Raw genomic sequence first — 16,311 nt, forward strand, 5'->3', positions numbered from 1 at the left:
CCCGTGAAATTTTTAATCCTCTTAACCCCGGAAGAGGAGCGGCTGTGGGTAAGTGTTTATGCCATCGTGGATGCGTGTGGGACCGAGTGCGGCGCCGCGTGATACCTACTGTAAAGACTTCTGATACAGATAGATAGATAGATAGATAGATAGACATAGATAACTTTATTGTCAGTTTGCAACATAGCAATTCATAAAAATTGAAATTCTTTGTGACTAGAGTTCCATATTACAATAAGTTCCTAAACAATATATAAAATTAGTAAAAATGTAGTTACTGTAAACTTAGAATCACTAAAAAAAATGTGAAATGTTTCTAGTTACACATAAAAACACAATCAGTCACAGAGCCCATCACACTTTCACACATGCTCACAAGTAATTAACCACCCAGTCACTATCATGCTTTCAAATGCGGAGGCTGGCCGCTGGTTGTTGCACAGGCGGCCACTCTTAGACCCGCAGCCCGGACCATTGAGATGCAACGAACGAGATACCAACTGTAACCCCTACTGGTATTTAGGATTAGACTTGTGAACTGTGAAACTGACCGTCTGCCGAAAATATATGGGTGGCTTACTTAACAAGCACCACTAATTGGTTGTTAGATGTTGGGTCTAGATCCAGTATATGAGATACCAGATGAAACTAATATATAATATATCTGTGGACTCTCCTGATTATAGAATGACCAGTGACAGACATATTGGAAGGTGGGTACCCCCTGACAGACACACTGAAAAGGGGGGTTAATTGGATCTAGATCCAACTTAGGAGATACCAAGTAAAATTTACACTACAATAGCACTGCACATCCTAGAGTACTGTGGTGGTAATGACAGACATTTTAGTGGGTGGTTACCCCCTGACAGACATTTCATTTGATTTATTATACACATAGGCTATACCAGGTTCAGTGACTTCGAACATATTATCTCTGATGTATGTCTCCACCAGGCAAGAAAACTCACAAGATATAATCACTATTAACGAAATATGCCTTACATCCAAGTACTAACTATAGCCCCATGATTGTCTAAAACAAATATCACTAATAAAATTATTTGTACGTTATGTGCGTACTTACAAGTACAGTTGTATTGCCAGAGATTTGAATTGGGAAGAATCATACATCCGTAACATTTAATGAAATTGCTTTTGAAAAAGAAAAGAAAAAAACAAACAAACAAAAACAAAAAACCCAACATATCTTTTTTGAGCATAATATCGATACAAGTATTGCTATATACGTTTACTGCAGGTTTAACGTACATGAAGGTATTAATGTCATATGCCTTACCCACTGATATAACTAATAGGACAAATACATTTCCTTAACACTTACTGACCAACTCTGTTTGAAAATAAATACAAATCACTCATGAAAACAGTCTGTTCATATTTACCTGTACGAGTATAATCTCATATTTTAACCATGGTAAAAAATTTATAAAACAAAGTGCCTTAATAAATGTCTGCATTTCAAGTTTGTCTCACTTTAACATAAAAACAGGAAGAATAAACAGTATATAATTATTCATAACAGTATATACCAAATATAAATGTCTCCATTTCAGGATTGTTTGTCTCACTTTCACATAAAAATGGGAATAATAAACTGCATTTATTCATAACACTATATACCAACTTAATGGTACATTTCCAATATATTACGAATGAACATATAGGAAAATAAGAAATCCGTAGCATTTAATAAAGAACCCTTTTAGAAAATCAAAACGAACGTTTTACACAAATAAATATGTGCACAATATCATTAAAGGTATGCAACCGGTATGTCCATATATATTTATCACAAAAAATATAGTCATATACTTTTACCTCAGATTAACATATAACAAACAGATTTCATTAACAGTTATTACTGTCCACTGATTTGTAAAAATAAAATAAATAAATAAATAAATAAATAAATAAGTGAATAAATACAAATAACGCATTAAAACCAATAATGTTCATGATGTATTTATGCTTCTATTATTACGACATCATAATGATACAAATCTGCAAAAACACATTGCCTTGACAAATATCTGTATTTAATATGTGTCTTCATCACTTGCACTTTCATCATCTGTCCATTGGTCATCACTTTCATCATGATCAATATCATCAGAGCAGGTATCAGTTTCTGCCACATTAGTAGTGTTCTGGATGAGGACCATTGGCACAGAGCTTCCCTCAAACCATTCCGGAATAAAAGCTTTCTCATCTTTCTTCCATCCAAATTGAGTTGGGTCTAATCCGTCACTGGGATTTTGCTTATCAGCTCGGTGCCAAAGAATGCTAAGATACTGAGCACGTTGAATTTTCTTTTTGAGAGTTGCGGTACAAGGTGGCAGGAGTGCACAGTTGATACGCTTCACATTCGCTAGAGGATTTCTTTGGTTAACAGATCCAGTCATTTTATTGAACATGACATACCTGGCTTCAGTAAGGTCACTAAGGTGTGGATGGCCATATAGAGCACATACAAAGGAAGACAAAGTCTCTATGTCTGGATCCTGAGTGGATGAGAGTTCCTGGAAAGCTTTTACAAATTTTCCTGTTTCATCGTTTGCCATGACGTTAAATGGTCTTATTTTTCCTTTCCTGTAAAATGCTGCTGTGACATCTGAGCCAGTGAAGGCGTGGAATGCTGGTAATGCGGCTGATATTCCAGCTCTTTTTAATTCCAGAACATGAAACAGCTCGTTGATGTTGATATATCTGCGATTGTTTCCATATCCGCAGTCCAGCAGAATACTTCGTGTTTCTTGCTCTTCTTCACTCATCTTTCCCAGTAAACCTAACAGAATTACTACAATGTCAGTATCCGAAGCTCTAACAATTATATTCCATTGCACTTTGGATACATGAAGAGCAACCAAAGTATCTGCCTCCTCATGATGACCTTGGAGATTTTCTGGTTGGTCAGTGATCATATACTCTTGTTCACTATTAAAGGAATACTTCAAGCAATAACCACCATGTGACACAACTAGAACCTTACGTCCAATGATTGGACCATAGTGATCCTTACACCATTCCACGAGAAGGAATTTTGCTAGTTCATCTTTGAAATTTCCATTTGTCAAGAGCTGGGAGCCTCTTTGTCGTGGAATTTGTTCTGGTCCGGTGATTGTAAATCTAGTAATATTATCTGCCCCTCTTAATTTCCTTTCATTATCTTTAAGTGACGGGTTGATGTACTTATCAAAGAGAACATGAATTTGGTTTCCTGGAAAAGAGCAGATTTTTATCAAAAGTTCCCTTGCTATTGCTCCATAAGATCCAATTGTCTGCTGCAAGATTGTATGGAATAATAAGCCTCCGTCGATAATGGTTGCTGCCACATTATGGTGACTCGCAGTTGATAATGAGCTGTCTAGATGCTTTTCCAGTAATCGTAGTAGGGCTGACTTTTCGGTTTTTAGGGGGGATCCATCGCTGTGTGCCAGTTGTATCGATATTATGCTCAAAAAAGATATGTTGGGTTTTTTGTTTTTGTTTGTTTGTTTTTTTCTTTTCTTTTTCAAAAGCAATTTCATTGAATGTTACGGATGTATGATTCTTCCCAATTCAAATCTCTGGCAATACAACTGTACTTGTAAGTACGCACATAACGTACAAATAATTTTATTAGTGATATTTGTTTTAGACAATCATGGGGCTATAGTTAGTACTTGGATGTAAGGCATATTTCGTTAATAGTGATTATATCTTGTGAGTTTTCTTGCCTGGTGGAGACATACATCAGAGATAATATGTTCGAAGTCACTGAACCTGGTATAGCCTATGTGTATAATAAATCAAATGAAATGTCTGTCAGGGGGTAACCACCCACTAAAATGTCTGTCATTACCACCACAGTACTCTGGGATGTGCAGTGCTATTGTAGTGTAAATTTTACTTGGTATCTCCTAAGTTGAATCGAAGTCTATGGTTGAATCTAGATCCTGTCTCCCCCTCCCCACTCGTTGTGGGGCGTCTGTCAGGGGGTAACCACCCACTAAAATGTCTGTCATTACCACCACAGTACTCTAGGATGTGCAGTGCTATTGTAGTGTAAATTTTACTTGGTATCTCCTAAGTTGGATCTAGATCCAATTAACCCCCCTTTTCAGTGTGTCTGTCAGGGGGTACCCACCTTCCAATATGTCTGTCACTGGTCATTCTATAATCAGGAGAGTCCACAGATATATTATATATTAGTTTCATCTGGTATCTCATATACTGGATCTAGACCCAACATCTAACAACCAATTAGTGGTGCTTGTTAAGTAAGCCACCCATATATTTTCGGCAGACGGTCAGTTTCACAGTTCACAAGTCTAATCCTAAATACCAGTAGGGGTTACAGTTGGTATCTCGTTCGTTGCATCTCAATGGTCCGGGCTGCCGCTCTATCTGCACCCAAGAATAAACTCACCAACAAGTTCCGCGGGTTTCCAATGATCTAACTATAATGAGTACTCTTCCTTTATCCTTGTCTACAGCTGCGTGAGGCTTATTGGTGCTGTTTACTGATGGACTCGTGTAGCTTTGATCAGTAAATGAGAAAACTGTATGGCCGCGCAACGTTGCCAGATAATCGTACTCTGAGCATCGATTTTACCGGTTTCTGACCCATAACTATTGCCAAGAAACACAAATAATTAACCATTTTAACGATAACTCTATAAAACACTAGTTAAAGGGGTGGAAGAGACGGTTTGAGGGTTGGAAATCGGCATATATAAGAGCCTGAACACGACCATCTGGCACCGTTGGTATGGCGCAGGAATATGCCACCATGCTGTGTTGCCTTCCCCCGCCGCCGCCACCACGCAGGAGCGGGCACCCTGGCAAGGCACACTGGTCAAATTCTTGTCTTTGGGCTTAAAACTCTAGGTGGCAATGATCAGAGCGTAAAATTCGTCCTCCTGCAAGGCTGCAAGGCTTGGAGAAGAGTAAACCCGAATCCTTTCCTTGCATGAGGTTCGTGAAGCACTACCACAGTTATGAGCCGTCTGAGCTAACGCCGAACCCTGCTTCACACACACACACACACACACATACACACAGATTTATAGAAACAAGGACGTTGAGAGACTAGGGGTGCCGTTGCAAAGGTAAAGGCCCCGTGACGCCATGTTATCTGCTAAAGTTTGTTTACATTCACGTATTCTCCCCCCCCGCCATCACACGCCCTATGGCTTCTATGGACCGACCAAAGAAGCGGCTGCCCCTCATGAACTCACCAGACAGGAAAAAGCAAACTCGACACACTACATGTTATAAAACGAACAATTAATAGGATGCAGAGTCTCTTACCAGCACATGGAGACGGCTGATATCACTGGTAAACAGCAAGGAAACCACTAAATTATATCGTTGATGTGGGGAACTGCTGTTAGACCGAAAAAAAAAAGTGCAGCAAAGACACCCGGGACTTAAAACTAACCGCCTCCTCCCTCCCTAAACCCAACGAACAGTAACTTACCACGGTAAAACAGTAACTTATCTCCACCAAGGCCAGTAACCCATCATAGGCAAGAGTAAACCATCGCCAAATTCACTGTAGGGCTTTCGTGGATGTTTTCAAGGTAATAAGTCTCCGGGAGGAAAAATAATATATAAAAAAATGTAATAATGGTCTGCCTCCCTGAAACACACCTCTTAGGTCTACTGAATAACACCCACAATGTAGACCGCTATCAATACACCGTTATCAGTAAATGGAAAGCAGGTTAATGTTAATGATAGACTCCAGGAAGGAAAAAAAATAAAAACAGGGAAAAATGGTCTGGCTCTCTGAAACACACCTCTCAGATCTACTAAATAACACCCACAATGTAGACCGCTATCAATACACCGTTATCAGTAAATGGAAAGCAGGTTAATGTTAATGATAAGACTCCAGAAAGGAAAATAAAAATAAAAACAGGGAAAACTGGTCTGGCTCTCTGAAACACACATCTCAGATCTACTAAATAACAGCCACAATGTAGACCGCTATCATTACACCGTTATTAATAAATGGAAAGCAAGTTAATGTTAATGATAAGACTTCGGGAAGGGGAAAAAAAAAAGGAAAAATTGTCTACCTCCCTGAAACACACCGCTTACCTTTGCTACACAACAACCATACTGAGAACACTTAATATATGGGTAAAACAGGTAAATGTGTGCACTATTTACCTTCAGGAGTCACATCTTCCACCTTCAAGTCCACGAGTTCCCGCGAGGGGCGAGTCCACTCAAGTCCACCGGCCATTTAATAAATCTGACTGACTCTTCTTTTGAACTGTTGGTGATGAAGTGAGCCTTTCTAACGGGGTCTCTTGTATGTTATCAAGTCTTATTTAACTTATTTCCATGTTTATCTTTTATCTTTTGGTTTGTTTTGATGTTATTTCTATTCTGTGCCAATTTCTATACTCAAGATAAAGGAATTTTCCCAGATTTTCCAAAAACTGCAGTTACCATCAGTTCCAATATCATTCACTTCATTGTATTTCCTTTATTTTTTTAATTGCTTATAAATAGTGCGCTTCTGTTTGTCACTCGATATAATCAGATAAAAATATTTCCATAGATTCCCAAAGAAGGAATACCTATTTCTACATGTCTGTAGTATCAGTTCTTGCTTCATTTATTTCATGATATCTCCTTTACCTTCTGCTTTGTTTTGACAGTATTGCTCTTTTATTTGCTATTTTGTATATATTTAGATCAACAAGTTTCCCCAAATTCCCCCAAAAGTCTAGCAGTACGATAGATTACCGTACCTTTGTCTGTATAGCTATATATCAGTTCTTACTTCATTTATTTAATTATATCTACATTACCTTTTGTTTCTTTATATAGTATTGACATTCTGTGGTAAAGACATTGCTCTAGGTGTCCAAAAAGTGCATTAGTACTGCCGATCTGAACTGATTGCATTTGTTTTCCCTTCATTAGCAACGGTCGAGACAGGTGCCAGGTAGTGCCAGGTGAACACAGGTGCGAGCAGGTGCGAGCAATGGTGTCTCCGGCCTTCCCTGTGATAACTCCCTTCACAAGTTGAAAATACCGTGGACAGAAAGACAGACAAAGAAGAAGTGCTGCGGAAAATGGAAGTTAAAGATTAGAAAGAGATGAAGTTTCTGAGTTTTATTGTTTTCATTAGTAACGGTTAGGACAGGTAAACAAAGACAAGTTGAAAATACAGTAGACAGAAAGACAAACAAACGAAGTGCTGCGGAAAATGGAAGTTAAAGATTAGAAAAAGATGAAGTTACTGAGTTTTTTTTCTCATTAGTAACGGTTAGGACAGGTGCCAGGAAGGGCCAGGTAAACACAGACAAGTTGAAAATACCGTAGACAGAAAGACAAACAAAAGAAGTGCTGCAGAAAATGGAAGTTAAAGATTATATATAGAAAGAGATGAGATTTCAGTTTTATTGTTTTCATTAGTAACGGTTAGGACAGGTGCCAGGAAGGGCCAGGTAAACACAGACAAGTTGAAAATACCGTAGACAGAAAGACAAACAAAAGAAGCTCTGCGGATAATGAAAGTTGAAGATTACCGAGAAAGATATGAAGTTTCTCGGTTTGTGATTGTTTTTGTTTTCCTTTCATTAGTAACGGCCATGACAGGTGCCAGGAAGGGCCAGGTAAACACAGGCAAGTTGAAAATACCGTAGACAGAGAGACATTGAAACGAATTAAGAAGTGCTGCCGAAAATGGACGCGGGAAGATTAAAAAGAGGCAGATGGAGATTTTAAAAAGAGGCAGATGAAGTTTTGAAAAAGATCGAGACATGAAGTTTTGAAAAAGAGGCAGATGATGTTTTTAAAAAGAGGCAGATGAAGTTTTTAAAAAGAGGCAGATGAAGTTTTTAAAAAGAGGCAGATGAAGTTTTGGGGGCACGGTGAGAGGAGGAGATTTGAAGAATGTGAGGCTGACGGGAAGTTCCTGAAAAAAAAAAGACTGAGAGAAAAGTATATAGCCGGCATAATAAGTGCAATTTTGTGGTAGATATTCTGTAAAAAAAAAAAAAAAGTGCCAGTGTAGTTGTGACCCTCTTTGGCCGACTGGTTCAGCAGGAGCGACTTTCCCACCTCACGGGACGCGGGTTCGATCCCCAGCGCCGGTAAAACGAGAAGTTCCGTGAAGAAAAAAAAGAGAAAAGTGCGTGGATGGAATAATAACTTCAGTTGGTGGTGGATATTCATCTGGAAAGTGGCTGCAGAGTACCGTACAAGACGGACAGAGAGACAGGAAGATATATCAAGCCATGGCCGCCAACGCTTACAGGACACCACTTCAGAAGAAAGGTAAGTACAAATAGACAGTTTTTCTATATTTAATTCACCCCCAGTCAGTCCACTCTATAAAGCACTATGGCATGAGCTAGGAAACAAGCCATTGCATCAAGAGCCATTTTATAACAATTATTTTTCCCTGTTGAATTAATATGCTAACCCAGCCGCACCGTAATTGAATTTAAGGGTTTGTTAGTCCATTTGGCCATTGTGTTAACTATAATGCTGTGGACTGGACTGCTGATGTTATATTCAATGTGTCTTGTGTCCTTTAAATTGGTATTGTGTAGTATTATGTAGTATTAAATTGTGTCTTTATTTTTTCTCTCATTTCTCTCCTTTTATCAGTAATGTATTCTTATTTATCATTTATTTCCCCTCTCATTTTACATCATTTATCAGTTTTCTCCTTGTTTCTCATTTCTTTTCTTCATTTCACTTTATTGTTTTCTGTTTCGGTTTATTTATTTCCGCTCATTTCACTTCAGTTATCATTTATTTTGCCTTATTTCACCTGTTATCACTTTTCCATTCCTCTTTATTATTTAGTTTCCCTTTCATATCAATTCAGTTATCAGGTTTTTTTTATCCTTCCTAATTATTATTTATTTTTCGTCTGATTTCATTTTCGTTATCAGTTTTCTCTTCCTATTAATAATTTTCCTCGTTTCTCTCCACTTATTAGTTTTTTTATTCCTGTTTATTATTTGTTTTCCTTAATTTCACTTCAATGATTAGTTTGCTCACCTCTAATCATATTTATCATCAGTTTGCTTTTCTTGTCATCGTAAATCAGTCAATAAGTTGCTTTTTTCTCTTTAATTGTATGTTTATCATCAATTTGCCTTCCTTTTTTATCTTAAGTCAGTTATTAATTTACTATTTTTGTTGTTATCACACTTGTTATCAATTACTACCTTTGGAGATTTTTTTACATGTTTTTCCAGCAACCGTTAAAGGAAAACTTATGTATAATTTCCATAGACTACTGAAGATTTTTTTTATGTATATAATTTCCTCGGACAGCTGAAGAAAAGTAGTTGTTTTTTCACCGTCTATTTTATACTGAAGAAATGTTTTTTTTTATTATTTTCTCGACTTTGGCAAGAATTTATTTATAGCATTTTCGCTCGAGTACGATAGAAAATTATTGTGTCATTTCCCCGAATACTGAAAAATCATGAAATCAGCAACATGACCATAGAAAAAGAAGATATTATGCAAGTTATTTAATACTCTTCCCACACTGAAAGAATTTATTGGTATTTTTTTCCCTCAATCGTTGAAATTTATTGTATCATTTCCCCGACTACTGAAAAATCATCAAATCAGAAACATGACAAAAGAAAAAGAAGTTATTATGGAAGTTGTTTCATGCTCTTTCCTCTATGTTTCCTTCCGCACTGATAGAATTTGGGGGGGATCATTTCCACTCGACTATTGAAAATTATTGTATCATTTCCCCGACCACTCATGAATCATCCAGTTAGCAACATGGAAGAAGAAAAAAAAGCTATCCAAGTTATTTCATTCTCTTTCCTCAGTGTTTCCTTCCCCCTTGAAATTGGGGGGGGCATCATCAGTCAAGACCACTCACGAATCATCCAGTTAGCAACATGAAAGAAGAAAAAAAAGCTATCCAAAAGTTATTTCATTCTCTTCCCTCTCTGTTTCCTTCCCCGCTGAAAGAAGTTTTAGTATAATTTCCACTTGACTAAGCTAGAATAATTTTGTATCATTTCCAGGACTACTAAATTATTAAATCATCAACACAATAAAAGAAAAAAGTTACTCAAATTATTTCAAACTTATCCCTCGGTGTTTCCTTCCCCACTAAAAGAATTATTTGTTATCCTTTCCACTTGACTACATAAGAAGAATCTTGTATCATTTCCTCCACTACCAAATAATTAAATCAGCAACACAATGATAAAAAAAGTCATACAAGTTAATTCAGGTTATTCCCTCTGTTCCCTTCGCCGCAAGAGCCATGGCGAGGTTAACTTACAGCCCTTATGTTATTTTTATTTTATCTCTCCTCCTTCCCCTCATTCCCCTTCCCCTCTTGTGCTGCCAAAAACCATTAATCAAGACAGGCTGGAGTGTCAAGGGAAGGGAAGGGAAGGGAGGGGAGGGAATAGCAAAGGAACGGGAGTGCAGAATGAAAGGCAGGAGAAGTGAGGTTGGAAGGGAAGGGAAGGGAAAGGGAAAGGGAAGGGAAGGGAAAGGAAGGGAAGGGAAAGGAAGGGAAGGGAAAGGAAGGGAAGGGAAAGGAAAGGAAGGGAAGGGAAAAGAAGGGAAGGGAAAAGAAGGGGAAAGAAAGGAAAGGAAGAGAAGGGAAGGGAAGGGAAAGGAAGGCAAGGGAAGGGAAGAGAATGGAAGACAAAGGAAGGGAAAAGAAGGGGAAAGAAAGGAAAGGAAAGGGAAATGAAGGCAAGGGAAAGGAAGGGAAGGGAATGGAAGGTAAAGGAATTGAGGATAATAGATAGATAAATAGATAGATAGATAGATTACAAATATGCTACTACTTCTAATGATAAAAGAATGACATAATAACAATAATTAATAATAATAAATAAATAAATAAAAAATCCATACCTTCCACCTGGTTCCAAGACATCAATTAGTATACATCAAAGAAAGCATTGGTAGCGTAAGATTTAATAGTGGTAACTCTTATACAACTAAAATACAGCAGGTTGGTCAGGTCAGGCAGCATGCAGGAATAGAGGCTGGAGGGGGGAAGAAAAATGATGCTCCAGAAATATAACACGAGAACCATCAATCAGTAAAATGGTGTATAATTAAAGAAAACGGGGTATGTTATAGAAAATGGGTTAGGGTTTTGTGGCGTCAACTCAAATCAACTACGAAGCAAATATACACTGGTGGAGAGAATAAACACCTGTGATATTGGTGAGTTAGGGGAATATACAGGTAAAAGAAAGGATAAATCAGTTGCTATGCTCTTCAGAAGAACAAAATATACTCTTTAAGCCGCTAATATAACTACGACAAGCGTGGATTAGGTTAGCATCATCATTCTTCTATCTATACTATTGTTTGTTAGTAGTATGGTCACCTACCTTACATTGGGTAAATCATAACAGAATCAAAGTTATAAGTATAGGATAACTAACAGTGGTGGAGTTATAAGAGGACCAGGGGGAGGGGAGAGGGAGAGGAACCCTTATGAGAAGAGTTAGATTCTCTGATATGGAATTGAGAGGAAGAGACTGCAATGTACAATTAACAAAAGAAGTATGAATTAAACACCATCGGTCTAGTGTAGCGGGGGCGTGAGAGTATTTCTGAGGGTCACTTGAGGATCTTGGAAAAAAAGCATCAATTATACTTCCATCATGATATAGAGATTGATTCCTTAAGTCACTGTTCGGTCCAATTTAGGTTCAGTAGGATGGCATGAAGATTCTTGTAAAGTAACATATTAAAATGAATGGTAATAATCAAATACAATACGTTCATGCTTTTAGGGTCGCAAGGTCAGGTCAAGACTGTATTTAGGGCCGCACCAGAAAAGTTTGGGAACCGCTGGTCTAGTGGTTAACATGCCTAGCTACCAATCTGCTGGCCCAGGTTGAATTCCAGCCCGGGCAGTCACCATGCAGCTCACCCAACTGTTCATGCTTCCTTTCAGACTGGTTGATAAATGGATACCTGGGGAAACCTGGGAATACTTCTTTTGCCAGTTGTACAAATCAGTCTGTATGGTCACTGGATGCTCCCCTTAATAACTTTTCCCCCTCATAGGACACCCCCCTTAATAACCTTTCCCTCTCTTAGGACACCCCCCTTAATAACCTTTCCCTCTCTTAGGATGCCCCCCTTAAAACTTTTCCCTCTCATAGGATGCCCCCCTTAAAACTTTTCCCCCCATATAGGACACCCCCTTAATAACTTTTCTCCCTCATTAGACCCCCGCCCCCTAGCCCCCTCACAGCACTCAAATCACCACTGGAATCTACCAAATTAACAACTAACAACAAATAATGCCTAAATGGTAATACAAGAAATACAAGATAGTTAAACAGAAAATAGCAATCAATCAACACAAATCAACAGATAAAATAAGATATACATATAAATTAAAAGAAGTATACATTGGTTAGTATAATAATGTGCAGCGGAATGTTATGGAAAAAAATGAGATAATCGATTCACAAGAAAAAAACTATTCGTCACAATCATCATAAAAAACAACTCATTTATCTACTGGTGATCAAGATATTAATTAAACAATATATATTCAGATCCTCTTTCAAATACTGCTTTCTTGGGATTCTGTGTGCGGGAAGGAGAGAAAGACACTGGGATTTCTTACTATAAAATATTCAGCTCTTTTTAATCTTTCTAGCTTCCTCTCACAATAAAACAAAATAAACCACAATACTAAGTTGAAAAGACATGGCTCAGTTTTTTTAATCTTTCTTTCTAGCTTCCTCTCACACTAAAACAAAATAAACCACAATACTAAGTTGAAAAGACATGGCTCAGTTTTTTTAATCTTCCTCTCTTGCTTCCTCTCACACTAAAACAAAATAAACCACAATACTAAGTTGAAAAGACACGGCTCAGTTCTTTCAATCTTTCTCTCATCTCGCTTCCTCTCCAAATAAAACAAACTAAACCACAATAGGAAGGAAAGACACGACTCAGTTCTCTCACTACAAAATACTCATGTCCATTTTTCCTTTATTTTTCTCTCATCTCACCTCCTCGCACAATTAAACATTAACTTAATAAACCACAAAAGGAGGGAAAGACTGACTCCATTGATCCTCCTATTATAAAACACTCAAGTTCTTTCTTTTTCTCTCATCTCATTTCCTCTCACAATTAAATCTAAACTTAATAAACCACAATAGGAAGGGAAGACTGATTCTCTCACTATAAAACACTCAAACTCTCTCTTCTTCTAGTTCTTCTCCTCTCACTTCCTCTCACATCAAAGAATTACATAAACGACAACAGAAATAACAATGAAAACACCTTTGCTCGGGCATTTATTAGGATACAAAAATATGATTAGCTTTCCATAGACTGCAGGGCTTTGGAGGGAAAACATACACCGTGGAATTGTTCTTTTCTTGAGCGGAATAAAGCGTAGTGAACCTCTTGCATTTTCTGACCCAAAAAGTAGGGAAAATGACTTACGCAGTTTGTTGATGAGGGTGAAGGTGAGGTTTGTGTTTTGAACATATAGGCTACATGAATAAATAAATAGATAAATAAAATTGTAAGGCACAGGAGTTATCACAAAAGAGGAAAGCATATAAGGTTCACATTTCCTGCACTAATAGACATTCATTCATTATTTTGTGTACTTTTTTATATAGATTTTTCATCATATTTATTTCTCTTCTCCCTCAAATTATCAAGTACTGTTTCTTCCAACTCTAGTTGTTCATATACGTAGCTAACTTGTCTTTCAATTGTTCTTGTTCAAATTAATTAATAAAGAAATGATGTTCTTTTCTCACGATACAACCCAGCCCTCTGCTGTCATACCAAGGCAGCCTCCCCTCCCCTCCCCTCTCTCTGAAGGATTCTGTAGCCACTGCCAACTCTTCCCAGCTCTCACCAATACCTTGTTATCATAAACTATTCTCAGTCCAATTATTTCACCTTGTCCCTTCCTCACAAGCCACCTCCATGTCATACAGAGCCAAGCCTTCCCTGACCCTCTCTTTGAAAAATTCTGTAGCCACCTTTAACTCTCTCCAGCCCCTCCCCCCATAGCCACCATGCATACAAGGGAACTGTTTGCAGACGTACATCTATAGACATGTGGGAAGATTCAGCATTTAGATCAAGGCTACTCAGAAGTCACACAGAAGTTTAAATTACTCTGTGGCCCTGATGAAACAAACTTAGGATGCAATGTTTCTTGTGCAGAACCCAAGTGTTCACCTAGCTAATACTACTCATTCTTTACACTAAGTCCACCCAAAACTAGATAAATAAATAAAAAAAAGGAATAAACAAATATATAAATGAAAACTATATATACCAATATGCAGTGTTCGTAATGCTGGTAAACAGGGGGGTACTTGGGAACTTGAAACACTGGGGGCTCAGCATGGCCAAATAATTTTTACGTTTCCACCAGAGTAGTGAGTGGCCATGAATGCAGGATGGGAAGATGAACCTGCAAGGGAGCCTGCCTGGAGACGAGACTTTTTAGGAGGCGACGCACCCCGGCCCTGCGTATGCCCCCATTTGTTGATTTTTTTAACAAAGGAGACGGCTCAAGGGCAACAAAAAGTGTAGAAAAAAAAAGCTCGCTACTCACCGCTCACATTATAGACAAAAGTAAAGAGTGGCCAAACGAGAGGTCAATTTCGGGTGGAGAGGTGTCTTGATTGACTGATATACTCATACAACACTCTGAGCTGCAGCCCCCAATGCCCAACCCTGAGTAGGCCAATGCCCGTAAACTATTTTGGCAGTGTAGTTAAATATAAAGCTTGTCTTAAATACCTAAATAAAGAACTTAACTTAAAATACAATAAATAGCTTTATAATTGCCTCATTCCTGCAAGATACACACACCCGGCCACTAACCTCTGCTCTGACACTAACCACCACCAGGAACACACACACACACACACACACACACACACACACACACACACATACACGCACATTATGAGACGGAAAAAGCTTCATTTTATCCAGTAATACAAATAAGTAGGAACATATAGGCAAAAACACACACACACACACACACACACACACACACGCATATACACACACACACACACACACACACACACACACACTCATCTATACATATAACAACTGATAACATTTTTTTTTATTAAACCTCTATCTCCTATTCAAACTTTATTCATTATATATTATTTAGTTTTTTCTATGTATTTCTCCCCACCCTCCATAATACTCTAACCTTCTCCTCACCCACAAGACTAGCACAAAACACAACATAACATTAATATATCACTCATTATATTCTTTATCACTCTCGTTGAATAGCAAAATACACTTCCGGGGGTAACGTTTTCATTATCAAAAAGCTTCATTAGTTCCAAAAGTGACTTAAGTTCACCCAATAAATAGTTTGTGGAAGCCTCATTGAAGTATAATATTCTAGCATTCAGAAATTCTTATATGATTTCTTATGACCTAATTTTTTTCCTAACAAAGCTCATGTTTAGAAATCCCCCATTGTTATCATTCTATGCAGATTATTCAGTTTATCCCATTGAAATTGTATGTACTTTTATTAATCCTCAATTACTGTTATCTTTCTACATGGATAATTTAGTCTGACCCCGTAACTTATTAAAATCTATAGTTATCTTCCTCATCGTGCACATATATCATTCATTTTCACCAATTAATTTTAATGATCTCTTTATAAATCCTTCCTTAACTTCCTCATCATCCACATAATTATCATTCATTTTCACCAATTAATTTTACTGATCTCTATTTAAATCCTTCCTTAACTTCATCATTATTCACATATCATTCATTTTCACCAATTAATTTTACTGAACTCTTTATAAATCCTTCCTTAACTTCATCATTATTCACATATCATTCATTTTTACCATTTAATTTTACTGAACTCTTTATAAATTCTTCCTTAACTTTCTCATCGTGCACAGATTATTCATTTTTGCCATCTAATTTTACTGAACTCTATAAATTCTTCCTTAACTTCCTCATTCCTGATTTTTTCTCATTATTCTCCCTTGGAGGGGCCTTTAAGAAGCATGATCCCCGCAGCTACCGGGTTAACGCTGTGCAATGTGCAGAGAAATAACCAACTCACTTCCCCCCATAAAATAAAAAGTTGCTGACCTGTTGAAAAAGTCACTGATCACTCCGGAATAGTCAGACCCCCAATGAAAAAGTCACTGATTCCTTTCCCTTCCCCCCCAAAGTTGCGGACATCATCGAAAAAGTCACTGACCCGCCCCCTTCCCCCCAAAAAACGAAGTCACTGAACCTTCCCAAATAACATCC

General features: G+C 37.7%; 1 long non-coding RNA gene across 1 annotated transcript; it reads right to left on the reverse strand.

Moving 5' to 3' along the window:
- Nucleotides 1-10,940: 10,940 nt before the first annotated feature.
- LOC127005451 (uncharacterized) lies at nt 10,941-16,294 on the reverse strand. The gene is made up of 2 exons (XR_007758552.1): nt 12,118-16,294; nt 10,941-12,084 (listed from the first exon to the last, which is right to left on the reverse strand). It is a non-coding gene; the product is annotated as an uncharacterized LOC127005451 (long non-coding RNA).
- Between the last annotated feature and the right edge of the window lie 17 nt (nt 16,295-16,311).

The sequence above is a fragment of the Eriocheir sinensis genome, chromosome 30 (genome assembly GCF_024679095.1).
Source record: "Eriocheir sinensis breed Jianghai 21 chromosome 30, ASM2467909v1, whole genome shotgun sequence".
In the NCBI taxonomy this organism is placed as follows: domain Eukaryota; kingdom Metazoa; phylum Arthropoda; class Malacostraca; order Decapoda; family Varunidae; genus Eriocheir; species Eriocheir sinensis.